At 35.8% G+C, this 12,729-nt stretch overlaps 1 protein-coding gene and 1 pseudogene across 7 annotated transcripts in view; one reads left to right on the top strand and one right to left on the bottom strand.

Moving 5' to 3' along the window:
* The window catches only part of Bmpr1b (bone morphogenetic protein receptor type 1B), a 376,549-nt gene that overhangs the window by 292,861 nt on the left and 70,959 nt on the right, over positions 1 to 12,729 (top strand). The gene's annotated exons all lie outside the window — the stretch shown is intronic.
* Positions 3,169 to 3,720, bottom strand: LOC124102702 (elongation factor 1-alpha 1-like; annotated as a pseudogene).

The raw sequence follows: 12,729 nt of genomic DNA, 5'->3' as shown, positions 1-12,729 counted from the left end.
CAAGGGAGCAATGCTGTTGGAAAGATTACTTTATACAAATCTCTGGGCCAATAGGGGATATAGATAGGAAAAAAAAATACCGCTGATGGAAATTTATAGGAATGAAAACAAATTCACTCTCTGTAATTAGTGATTTTCTCTTAGTTGGCAAGTATACCTAGGCTGTGAGTGAAATGTTACTTGAGTCTAATCCTTGCTGTTTAACCTTGTGGTAACTCTTTGCAGCATGCTACAGTGTTAATCATCTCCCAGTTTGGGCTTACATTGGATACTCCATACAGTGTTGAGGCATTAGGGTCTGCGTTTCCTGAATCGCTATTAATAGAGCATAGAGTATGATATATTACTTTTTTTTTTACTATTTATATACTTGTGTATTTATATATGACAGCAGAATGCATTACAATTCATAATACACATACAGAGCACAAATTTTTCATATCTCTGGTTGTATACAAAGTATATTCACACCAATTCGTGTCTTCATACAGGTATTTTGGATAATGATGTCCATCATATTCCATCATCATTTCTAACCCCATGCCCCCTCCCTTCCCCTCCTACCCCTCTGTCCTATCTAGAGTTCATCTATTCCTCCCATGTTCCCCCTCACTACTATAACTCTTAAACTATATTGTTGGCAGTGAAATTACAACTCTTGCTTTCTTGGATGGAAGAAATTGTGAGAATCATAATTTAAGGGCCTAAGACAGTTCATATTTAATTAAAATAACCTATTGTATTTGTTTAAAAGAAACTTGGTTATTTAATAAGCCTTGTAAACTTATAATATGGGTATTAGGATTCTCCAGAGAAACAGCCAGAAGCATGGGTATACATGGTTAGAAAGAGATGTATTTATAAGGAGTTGCCTTATATGTTATGGAGGCTGACATGTCCCAAGATTTGCAGGTGGTAACCTGAGGACCCAGAAGATACTGATGGTATGATTGCTGTCAGAAGGTTTGGAAGTGTGAGACCAAGAAGTGCTGAGGCATAAGCTTGAATTCAAAGGCATGGGGAAAAAAAAAAAAAAACAACCAACCATGTCTCAAGTGGAAGGCAGTCAGCAGGAAGAGTTCCTCTTATTTGAGGGAGCGTCAGCCTATTTTGTTCTGTTCAGACCTTCAAATGACTGCTTCAGACTCACTTACATGAAGGCAATCTGCTTTACTAGGTCTACCCATTTAAATGTCAATCTTATCTAATGGTCTTCATGTCCGTTTTGGTACCAGTACCATGATGTTTTTGTTACTATTGCTCTGTAGTATAATTTAAGGTCTAGTTTTGTGATTCCTCCTGCTTCATTTTGCTCACTAAAGATTGCTTTGTCTATTCTGGGCCCCTTATTTTTCCAGGTGAATTTCAGGACTGCTTTTCCTATTTGTATGAAGCACATAATTATAATTTTAATAGGAATTGCATTAAATCTATATAGTGCTTTTGTTAGTACAGCCATTCTGACAATATTAATTCTGCCTGTCCAAGAACATGGGAGATCTTTCTGTCTTCTAAGGTCTTCAATTTCTTCCTGTAGTGTTCTGTAGTTTTCATTGTAGTGGTCCTTCACCTATTTTTTTAGATGGATTCCCAAGGTTTTTTTTTTTTTTTTTTTTGAGGCTACTGTGAATGGGATAGTTTTCCTAACTTTTCTTTCACTTGATTCATCATTGGTGTATAGGAACGCAACTGATTTATGGGTGTTAATTTTATATCCTGTTGCTTTGCTGAATTTGTTTATGAATTCTTAGAAATCTTCTGGTGGAGTTTTTGGGGTCTTCTAAATATAAAATTATGTAATATTGGCAAATGAGGTAGTTTGAGCTCTTCTTTTCCTATTTTTATCTCTTTGATTTCTATTGCCTAAATGCTCTGGCTAGAGTTTCAAGGACTGTGTTGAATAGAAATGGTGAAAGAGGGCCTCCTTGTCTTGTTCCACTTTTTAGATAGAATGCTTTCAGTTTTTTTTTTCCATTTAGAATGATGTTCTTGAGTTTTTAACATGAATGGATGTTGTATTTTGTCAAATGCTTTTGATGCATCGATTGAGATAATTGTGTGATTCTTGTCTTTAAGTCTATTGATGTGATGAATTACGTTTATTGATTTCTGCATGTCAAACCAATCTCATATCCTCGTAGAAACATCCAGGATGTTTCTTTTCTCCTTAAACTTTTATTAATCACTCTCAAACTTCTCTGTCAGATATTTTAAAATCAATTTGTTTCCATTAAAAATTACCGATTTTAAAAACAACTTAAAACTGCCACGTACACACAAAAACAAACAGGTTCACAAAACATTCTCCTTTCCTTCTGAAAGTTTTACAGTGTGTTGGTATCATTAACCAGACTTCTACTCTTAAATGGTAAGTTGAGACAAATAGTTCTGATACCTTTCTTTCACTGTTGATTAAGACTTGGGTGACAGATATTAGGGATAATATTCCTTTAGCCTTTTGAGCTTTCTGGGCAAACTTGGTGACTTTAGCTCCAGCAGCTTTCTTGTCCACTGCTTCACTGACACCCACAGCAACCCTCTGTCTTGTGTAATGATTAGCCAAAAGACCCAGAGGTGGATAATCTCTCAAGACCCGAGTTACCAGGAACCATACCAATGAGGGCAGCATGACTAGATTTCAGGAATTTAGGACCATCTTCCAGCTTCTTACCAGAAATGGCAATCACCCCTCCCCACCCCCAACCCCAGTTTAGCAGACTTTCAAGCAATGTGAGCTGAGTGACAGTCAAGTTCAGGGGCATAGTCAGCAGTGATTGGACCTGGATGGTTCAGGCAAATAATCACCTGAGCAGTAGTGCCAGCTGCTTTGTTGGTGAGTCACTTTTCCTGTCATCAGCAAGGCTGCCACATGAATATTCTTAAAGCCCGTTGGAACATCAGTTGTTGACCCCAGGGAGCCTTACTCCAGGCTTCATGGTGCATTTCAACAGACTTTTTACTCCAGTTCTGATGATGATCACCACGCTGGGTTTGAGAACTCCAGTCTCCACATAGCCCTAGGACACTTGCAAGTCCATGAATTTTGTAGGCTTTTCCTGGATGGGAAGACACAAAGGCTTGACAGTTGAATGAGTTAGTGGTAGGATTCAACCCAGATCTTTAAATGTTGTTGTTCTACAGTTACATATTTATGTGTGACTTTCTATCTTAGGAGCTAGCACTTGGCTCCAGTATGTTGTCACTGTTCCAACCAGAAATTAGCACAGAAGCTACTGTATCGGGATTATAGCCAATTTTACTAATTCAGGTGTTGGCTTCCTTAATGATTTCCTTATATTTCTTTTGGCTATAGAGAGGCTCAGTGTTAATACTGTCAATTTGTTGTTTCAGACCCAAGGTCTGAGCCAGAAGAGCATGTTCATGGGCCTGGTCATTCTTGGCAGGATTCATAGCTTCACCATCACAGACATCATCAGCGACATTAGGACAGTACCCTCAGGATGCAGTGTGCCTCTAATCAGGTCTTTGAAAAGTCCCTGTATCCTGTAACATCCATAATGGTCACCTAATATATTCTGGTCTCAGTTTTCCACAGTATGTTCTGTGATGATACTGTGCTTATACTTGGCTATCCAGGCATCCTTGAAGGAGCCCTGTTCCCTCTTGGCAGCCTCCTTCTGATTTTTCAGTGGTACTTTGTTGAGCTGACCACATTTTTTAGATCAGATGGCTGGTGGTGGTGGACTTGCCCAAATCTACATGTTTGATTTAATGCTGGTTTTTATGATACCTTTTTTTTTTCTTGCTGCAAACCTGCAAAAAAGGCAGAATAATGTTTGAGCAAATGTCTGGTGTCCCAATTTAATTGACATATTAAATTAACCATCAAATAACTTATTTTAAATTCATTCAAATTTATTTATTCAGTAAACATTTTAGATACATCTCTGGATTCAATACAGGGTTAGACATTTTAAGTATTGTAAAGAAGTAGAAGTCAGTTGTCAGGTTACCTTTAATAGAGATCAAAACAAAACAGTAAAATAGGGAAAAATACAAGTTTTAATGTGGTTACATTCTTGACCAATATTTTTTTTTCATGTTCAGATATTCCCCAGTTTATGAGAGAGTTACATCCTAATAAACCCACTGTAAATTGAAAATATTATAAGTTGAAAGTGTGTTTGATACACCTAGCTTACCAAACACCTCAGCTTAGCTTACTCTACCTTAAAAACACTCAGAACGTTCACATTAGCTTGTAGTTGAGCAAAATCATTTAATGTAAAGCCTGTTTTAAAATAAAATGTTTAATACTTCATATAATTTATCTAATACTGCACTGAAAATAAAGAACAGAATGGTTGTATGGGGGTATTTTCACATCATTCAAAAGTAGAAAAATCTTAAGTTAAACCATTGTTAATCAAAGATCATCTATCTATTGAAGCTGACTATTTGGACTAAATTTATGTTTCTTATTCTGAACTTGAAATTGTTAAGCAGCCAATAAGGACACCATAGACCTACTTTTTTCTTTTTCTTAACCCCTTTTTATTATTAATATAATAATAATTATCTGGAAGGTGGTAATATAATTGTCAAATGATGAACCCAGACAGCTTAGTCTGTGTCTTAGTCTGTTTTATGTTGCGCAACAGAATATGACAGACTGGATAATTTATAAAGAAAAAAAATCATTTCTCACCATTTTGGAAGCTGAATATTCAATCAAAGTGCCAATATCTGGTGGAGCCTCCTTGTCGTGTGATAAGATGTCAGAGGGTATCATGTGTGAGGAGAGTAAGAGAAAGCTGAGTAAACTCTGCAGTAGATCCTCTTCCATAGGAACTCACCCGTTCTGGGGGTAATGGCCCCACTGTGTTCATGAGGATGGAGCCCTCATCACCTAATCACTGCTTGGAGGTCTGCTTTGAAGGTCCATTTCTCAGTACCCTCAAAAAGCCAATTGAATCTCAACATGAATTTTGGAGGGAATGTTAAAACCGTAGTAGGCTGTGTTTTAAAACGTTACTGTGCAAGTGGATACTGAAAATTCCTTAGCATTTTGTGACCTGAGTTGCCTCATTATATTCTTGTATCACATTTTGTGGCTCACCATTTTGTGTTTCTGAATCCAGGCACTATAAAATGTTTCTGTGTTTACTGGTTGTAGTAGTTTTTATTTTTTTATTTGAAAGGTAATGTGAGTTCCTATAAATATGAAATAATTATTTAGTCACAAAGCAGAAGTGATTAAATAACCATTACAAATTTACCTCCATTTCTTTACTCCATCCTTACCCAGACCCACCGAAGCTTAAGAAACTGAGAGGTACAAGGCAAGAATATGGAAGTTGTATTTTTGGATTATTCTGATCAGTTTAGAATAAAAAAGAAAATAAAAATTATTCGATTAATCATTTTTTTAAAATTCAGAAACATTAACATGATATAAGTACTTTGAATTTAGTCATCTGAGAAATTATAAAAGTAGGACTACATTAAATAAGCATTTTCATCTTGTCAATTTAATGGTCATCTCTTATTTTTTTTTTCCAATTGGACTGATATTTATCTTGTTTCTAATTCTATGAGAATGACAAGGTAGGGTCTTTGGCACTTCAGCTTTTATGAAGTTACTCCATAGAAACCTGTCTTTGTTTCTTGGTTGAGGATGCAAAAGTTCTAATAGATAAAGGGAAAAAAAAATTGTACATACAGAAAGAGCAAATGCATTTTTCTCTTTTTTCCAGATAAGTTTTCAACAGTGAATTAGGAGTGTGGGTTTGGGATAGATTTGCTCTTAGTTAATATTTGCCTTGCCAGGATGTTGCACTTCTGAGATTGGCCTCAGGAACTCTGGAGCTGCCACACTCTCTTGTGGGCATCTCCTCCCTTTTGGAGAAGCACTTAGGACTTTTAGCAGGAGACATTTATCTGGGTGGTGTTATCATCAGACTGTTGTTTAGGATTGATGTAAAACGCCACACTTTGGAACGCTTCCTGTGAAGACTTAAATGCAGCATGGTGCATTTACTTTTTTAACAATAGGACTTGCCTCATTGATTTAGACCAAAATATTTCCTCCCAAGATCATAGCCATTTTATTGTTTGGAGGCACAGAAGGTATTATAAAGAGTTGGTGACATATTCTGGATGATTTAAAATCGGATGAGATATAAAAAGAAAATATGGCCAACTGAGATGAAAATATTCTGTACCAGTACGAAAATATCTTATTTTTGTTTTTCTGAATGTTCTGGCAATACCAATCATTGAGATAAACATCTAATACAAAAGCAAATGTTTACAGTTGCACTTCTTTGTGTGGGCTCCACTTTGGAGTCTTACTGTTTTTCTCTCTCTGCTTTCAGGGAAGGGGAAGAAGTTCTCTTAATGTCTAATGAATATTTATGAAGTCCTTTGACAATTAGGAACTCATTAAAATTCACTTCAAAAGAAAAGAGATAAAAAACACTTCTAAGACTAAAACAGAATGTGGTGGTCAGTGGAAATTCCAGTTTCTTTTTGCTGGCTGCTTGTGACTTGTCAAGACAGAAACAGTGCAAATAAAATGGCTTTTAAAAATGATTCTAGGTAGTAGTTTGACTATAACAGACACATTTGACTATTACATGGTGACTTTAGTTTTGCATTGACTTTTGGCTTGGCAAGTGTTTGTCTCTGGAGATACTTGGGAATCCTGATTTAATCATATCATAGTGGTTAGGAGATCAGGCTTTGGAATCAAGACTTTTGTGTCTTTAAACCACAGTTTCAGCTTTTTCCAGTTCTGTGATCTTGAGCAAGTTCTCTGTGCTTCAGTTTCTGTATTGAAGTGTGGAAAAGATACACACTGCACATGCCTCAGGTCCGATTCCAAAAGGAAAGAGGCTTGCTTATTTAGATTTGCAGAAGTAAGCACAGACTTGGAAACAAAAAAAAAAATGTTGTTCTATTGGTTAACATGTTCCTCTAGAGAGTTTGCCACCGTTTTTAAGTTATTTGCCAACTTACTTTTTACATGATATGTCATAACATTGAATTTATCCTTGTAAAGTGATGAGTAGCTCTTATTTAACTCAAACTTTAAGATATGTCTCATAAATTTATGCTGATAAGTCATAGTTACCATTGGAATTTTTATTGTTTTCACCATCTGCTCTCTGCAGAGTCTGTATACAAGTTGTTGGATTTATTTCACAGGAACTAAGGAAAGTTTTTCCTTCTAATTATTTTCTATTGGAAAATGATGCTATAATTATGATTTTCAAGCAGATAGTGAATCTGTGATTCAGTCTTCAGTTTTTTGAAATGCATTATAAGGAGACTTCATCACCACATCTATATGTGCATGACTTTAATAATATGATTCTGATGAAAGACTAGAAAATAATCCTTTTATCATGTAATGGCTACTGTATATTTATTTCTGGTTTTGATTGTTGTTAACTTTGCCTTTATAATTTTAACCCACTAGTCACTATTTTGGAGTGGACAACCTTTAGAGAATGTGGCCAGTTCTCTCCATATTTTCCAAGTAGACCATTAGGTACACTGGTGATGATCAGTGTGTTTTTGTTGTGTGTTATGTTAAGGCTTCTGTCTTCCAGCTCAGAGTGGTCTGTAGGTGGCCTCATCCAACCAGCCACTATCACAACTCTATGTCCGTTCTTGTTTTAGTTGAGCTAGGGGCTAAAGGATCAGAGTTTTCGGACCTTTTAAAGAGGGAAGGAAGAGAAAGGCCTTTGAAGCTAAACTATAAATTAAGGCTTAATTGTTTTGTGTTAATGGTAAAATGTTCAGAAAGCATTAAAAGAAAGTTCATAAATTGTGGCCAGAAATGAAAATATCCAGTTAATAAGTTTGTCTCCTCCCAAGAGTCCCACCTTGATTTACAACCTTCACTTCACTGTACAGTAAAGTTTTAGGATGAAATGATGCTGTGCTTGAAGGAATGAGCTTATTTCGTGCGTGGAAGGAATCTATTTTAGTTAGCTTCATTTGTATTACACTCCAGAATGGTCTTATACCGTAGTTAGCTTTGTCTTTTAGACCTATTATGATAATGGATATATTTGCTGATATAAAACTACTTTGAAAAGTTATAAAGTAATCTAATTTGCTTTAAAAATTTTTTGTGCTTTAAAAACTTTAATGTCTGCTCAAAATTTTATGAAGGTTAAAATCAGAGTTGGATTCTTATGTGAGCCAGTTAACATCAAACAATGTAATTTTTGGTCACAGATTGCAGCTAATAATAGTATATAAATTGTGCCGACTCATATGGGGCAAGCTGTTCTAAGATGTTATTCTAAGCATTTTATGTGTATGAATAAATACTACTATTATCCTCATTTTTCATGAGGACATGAAAGTTCATGGAGGTTAAGTAACTTTTCTGAGGTCATGGTTAATTCAAATTAATAATCAAGTGGGTGACTTGTATATAAATAAACATAGTGCCTGCAATAAGTCATTCAATAGGTCGGGATATATATGTGCAGATACTATTTAAGATAGAGTAAAATATAGCATGGTAAATATTCCATGGAAACATCAAAAACAAGCATGTACTTCCTATTGGAAAATGTAATATAGATGGCAAAGGAAGGATGTTGTAGGCTGCACAAATATTATGACATGAAAATATAAAAATTATAGTGTACATAAGACTAAGGTATAGCCAGGGAGCACACTATGATAGGAGATGAAGCTGGAAAAATAGTTTTAGTCAATTTACGGGGAACCTTGAATGCCTTCCTAAGAACCTGAGAACCATTAGATATTTTTGTTTATTTTGCTTGCTGTTTGGTTTTGCAAGGGCATGCATGTGTGTTGTTATTTTTAAGTCAGCAGTGCAAATAATGGATTATGGAAGTGGGAAAGAGATCAGAGAGTACTATAGTAGCACTGATTAGTGACAGGGATAAAGGGGATAGAAAACAAGGGCTCCAGCCAATAGCTTGTGTTTTGTCATAAGGGAACATGGAAAACTTAGAAAAACCTTTCCTTGCTATTGGAAGAAATAGAAATCGAATTCTCACAAACCTGCTGATGATAACATATATTATTATTATTGTGTTTAGGTATTTTATTAAATATCAACCTTTGAGTAAATACCTTTTTTATACTGTCTGATGAATTATGAAACATATATAAGGAAATTCTTCAAAATACCAAAGAATAATGCTTGAGACTAATTCATGAAAAGAAATTGTTATTAGAAGGAATGACTGACAAACTATGGCATTGAAAATTGAGTATTTGCACACATATTCTCAAAAATGAGCAAAGTAAGCCTGCCACTCCTGGGATAGTAATTGACAATGGTTTTTGCTAATGATAAAACTTAAACTTTCAAGCAAAAATTAGGATTTTGGAAAGCTTATATTCACACAATTTGTCTGCATAACTCAGTGAACCAATTTTTTTTTTCCAGGTGACAAGGCATGGTGTTTTATATTTATGCATAGGTGAAAGATCCATTTAAAATACATGATTGGCAGCAGGTTTTGTAATTTATCAGAATATGAAAATTTCATTCATAGAGGTTTCAATCCTACATCGTAACTAACTTTTAAGAGAATGTCATTTGTATACTTCTAAAGTCTTAAAGAATTTCATTGTATTTAATGTTTTAATGTATTAAAGAATAACCACTATTATGTGGAAAGGCTATTAAAATATCCCCCTTTTCCATTACTTTGCCACTGGGCTACATCTCTCTAATTGAAAAAAGTAGTTAATTTTGAAACAGGGTCTTACTAAGTTGCCCAGGCTGGCCTCAAACTTGTGATGCCCTTGCTTTAGCCTCCTGAGTTGCTGGGATTACAGGTATGTACTACCATGCTGGGTCTCAGGCCTTATATTCTATATATGTCAACCAAAGCAGCTTATTTTGACAGATTAAGTGCAGAAGCAGATATTCAGCTTCTTCTGTTGAGTTAGACATTAAAGAGATTTGCAAAAATGTAGATGTGCTACTATTTTTTGAAAATATGTTCAAGTATATGAATTTACTATTTAAAATACATGAAACGTGTTAAAACTGTTCGGTTTTAGTTTCTAAAATGCTAAATTGAAGATAGGTAAATGGTATATGTATACTCAGTATCATTCATATATATATATATGGATATATGCACATATATATCTCTATATATGTACATATATATAGAGATATATATATGATGTGTATGTATTATATGAATGATTTTCTGTGCTCATGGCCATGCAGGTTTAGTTTATTTTTATTTCTCCTGTCCTTGACTAGTTATAGTTTTAGACAAGGGCAGTTAGATGCACTTTCTCCAAATCCTTTATGAGGTAAGGGTAGAGTTGGAAGTAGAGGTGGTAGTCTTTTGATGTACTTTGAAGCTACCACTTCTTTCTGCATGTGATTCCTTTCTTTAGAAACATCCATTTTCACCCTTTGTTATCCATGCAGGGAATGTGGTCCTGTTTGTGTGGCAGTACCACATATGGTGTTGACTTGGGATCATTTCCTCACACTCGTTTCTAATCTTGACAGGTATGGTTAACTCTTTTCTAGTGATCTCATGAATTTGCTCAGTATTCCCTCAACAAATATATCCTGATGACCTGTGTTGACTATTTAAACTTTATTTGGTAAGTCGTCCCAGGTCTGGTTTTCCAAACAAGACATCGAGAAGATTTCCAAGTCAGTAATGTAACTGGGGATAGGAATCACGGTTCTGACACCTGTTTGGAGTCTAGTTATCTTGTTACACGTGTGACTTGGCCTATTGTAAGAGTTGGTGCCTGGTTACATGTTTTGTGTATAAGTTATTACATTTTGATATAACAGGCAAAGCATAAGCCTGTCAGGTTTCCTTTCAGGGATCTCTCACCCTTTCTTCCCAATACCCTCATTTTCTCTTTGTCCTAAAATGCCTCTTCAGTTGGGCTGATTGAGGCTGGGAAAACTGCCCTTTGAGCGTAAACCAGGAGAGGACATATGAGGCAAAAACCATCCTCTGTGAGAGGGACGGTGGCCCAAGCTGTGCATCTGGGTGTGTGAGAAGAGATGGCATCCGGCAACAAATGGCAGGGCAGTTCCCCTGAGGCAGCAAGCAGGGATGAAAGATGGTTCCCAGGAAGGAATTAGTGTTGAGTGGAGGGGGCCACAGGGCCATTTCACACCTGGTGTTTCCTAGCTGCTCAGTGCAAGTGGCAGGGAAGAAAGGAGACACATGAATCTTGAAGAATATTTCAAAATTTTGAGAAAGTGTTAGGGGTTGGGAGACAAGAAATGACGGAGGAGGCAGAAGAGGATCTCAGATCCGAAAGGCATATCCTGCACATTACTCAATAGATTTCCCTTCCATCCGCCTTCCCACACATTGTGAAGGGTGAGTGAAGGCTTCTGAGGAGAAAAATCAAACTGAGAACGCTGGTGTGTGTAGGTATGAAGTGTTTAAGCAAAGTTATCAGCCACCATTGATACTGCTGCAGAAGCTTAGAGTGCTACCGCACACTCTGTCCTCACACTTAGTTCAGGGGCCTGAGTATTCAGGCACTGGTGATTTATTTAGAAAAAGGTAAAGGAAAACATTTTCTAGATTTTTGATCATTAGCTGCAGGGTTTGTCCAATAATAAGACATTTTTTGAAGCTTGTAAAATGGTAGGAATAATTGTCAAGTAGAGATAATTTTAAGGGAGTAACAATTTGTTACTTGTGGACCCTCACGGGACATATTTGTGGAGTATGAGTATAAAAAGGAAGGGTATATAAATACAAAATATTTTGAATGGGTGTTAATGTTTTTAATAATGATTTAAAAAAAACAGTTTGTTTTAGTTGTAGTTGGACACAATGCCTTTATTTTATTTTTATGTGGTGCTGAGAATTGAACCCAGCACCCTACAGTGCTAGGCGAGTGCTCTACCACTGAGCCACAACCACATCCCCAATGATGAATTTTTAAAGACTAAACTGATATGATTTTGGGGGGGTCATGAGTAAATAACAATAAGAAATCTAGGATTATTAAGTCATTCTACTGATGGGCAGAAATTTTCTGGACTTGACTGAGAACCTTGTCATCAAATAAGAATTACTTTCTTCCTGTCCTTTTTTTTAAAAAAAATTGAGAACATGTCACAATCTCTTTGTTTAGCAGAGATTTCAAAGGCCTAACAACACAGGGTTTTGGTTTTTTTTTGTTGTTGTTGTTTTTAGCATAAATACGGGTATTTTCATCTCTCAAAATAGTACTCCTATTTTTCTGGGCCATGACTGTTAAACCAGAATCAAAATATATAATGCTTTCCTCAAGACCAGTGGCCATTAATGTGATTTTTAAAAAATGTTTGTTATTTATAACCTAACATTTATTTATTTTTCTTGTGGGTTGCCATAGTTTTTCATGATATTACAAAAACGCGTATGTGTTGGTGTTGTATGTTTTATTGTTCAGCTTGTTGGATTGTTAGGAAAATGGAACAGAAGGGGTGATATTGGAGAAAACATTAAAGGTTTGCTAAGAGGTGGTAGTGAGTTTGATGTTATTAGCAGAGATGCTTTTGAACAATGCTGCTAAGGAATAGGTCTAATGAGATTTGGGATGTTTTTAAAAATTAGTCAGCATTAGTGTAATATTCCTTTAGGGAGCATTTGTAATGCCCACAAGAATGTGTTGGTAAAGGGATCAAATTCCAGGCTAACTTGCAGGTACTTTCAGTAGTTGACATAAAGCACACCTGTGTGTTCTCTTCTCTGACCTCAAAATTGTTTTGAA

The sequence above is a fragment of the Marmota monax genome, unplaced genomic scaffold (assembly GCF_021218885.2).
Source record: "Marmota monax isolate L192 unplaced genomic scaffold, Marmota_monax_Labrador192_F-V1.1 WCK01_AAM20220418_F8-fsc00002, whole genome shotgun sequence".
In the NCBI taxonomy this organism is placed as follows: domain Eukaryota; kingdom Metazoa; phylum Chordata; class Mammalia; order Rodentia; family Sciuridae; genus Marmota; species Marmota monax.
Note: the sequence above shows the minus strand (reverse complement) of the source record. Positions and strands in the feature narration are given on the sequence as shown.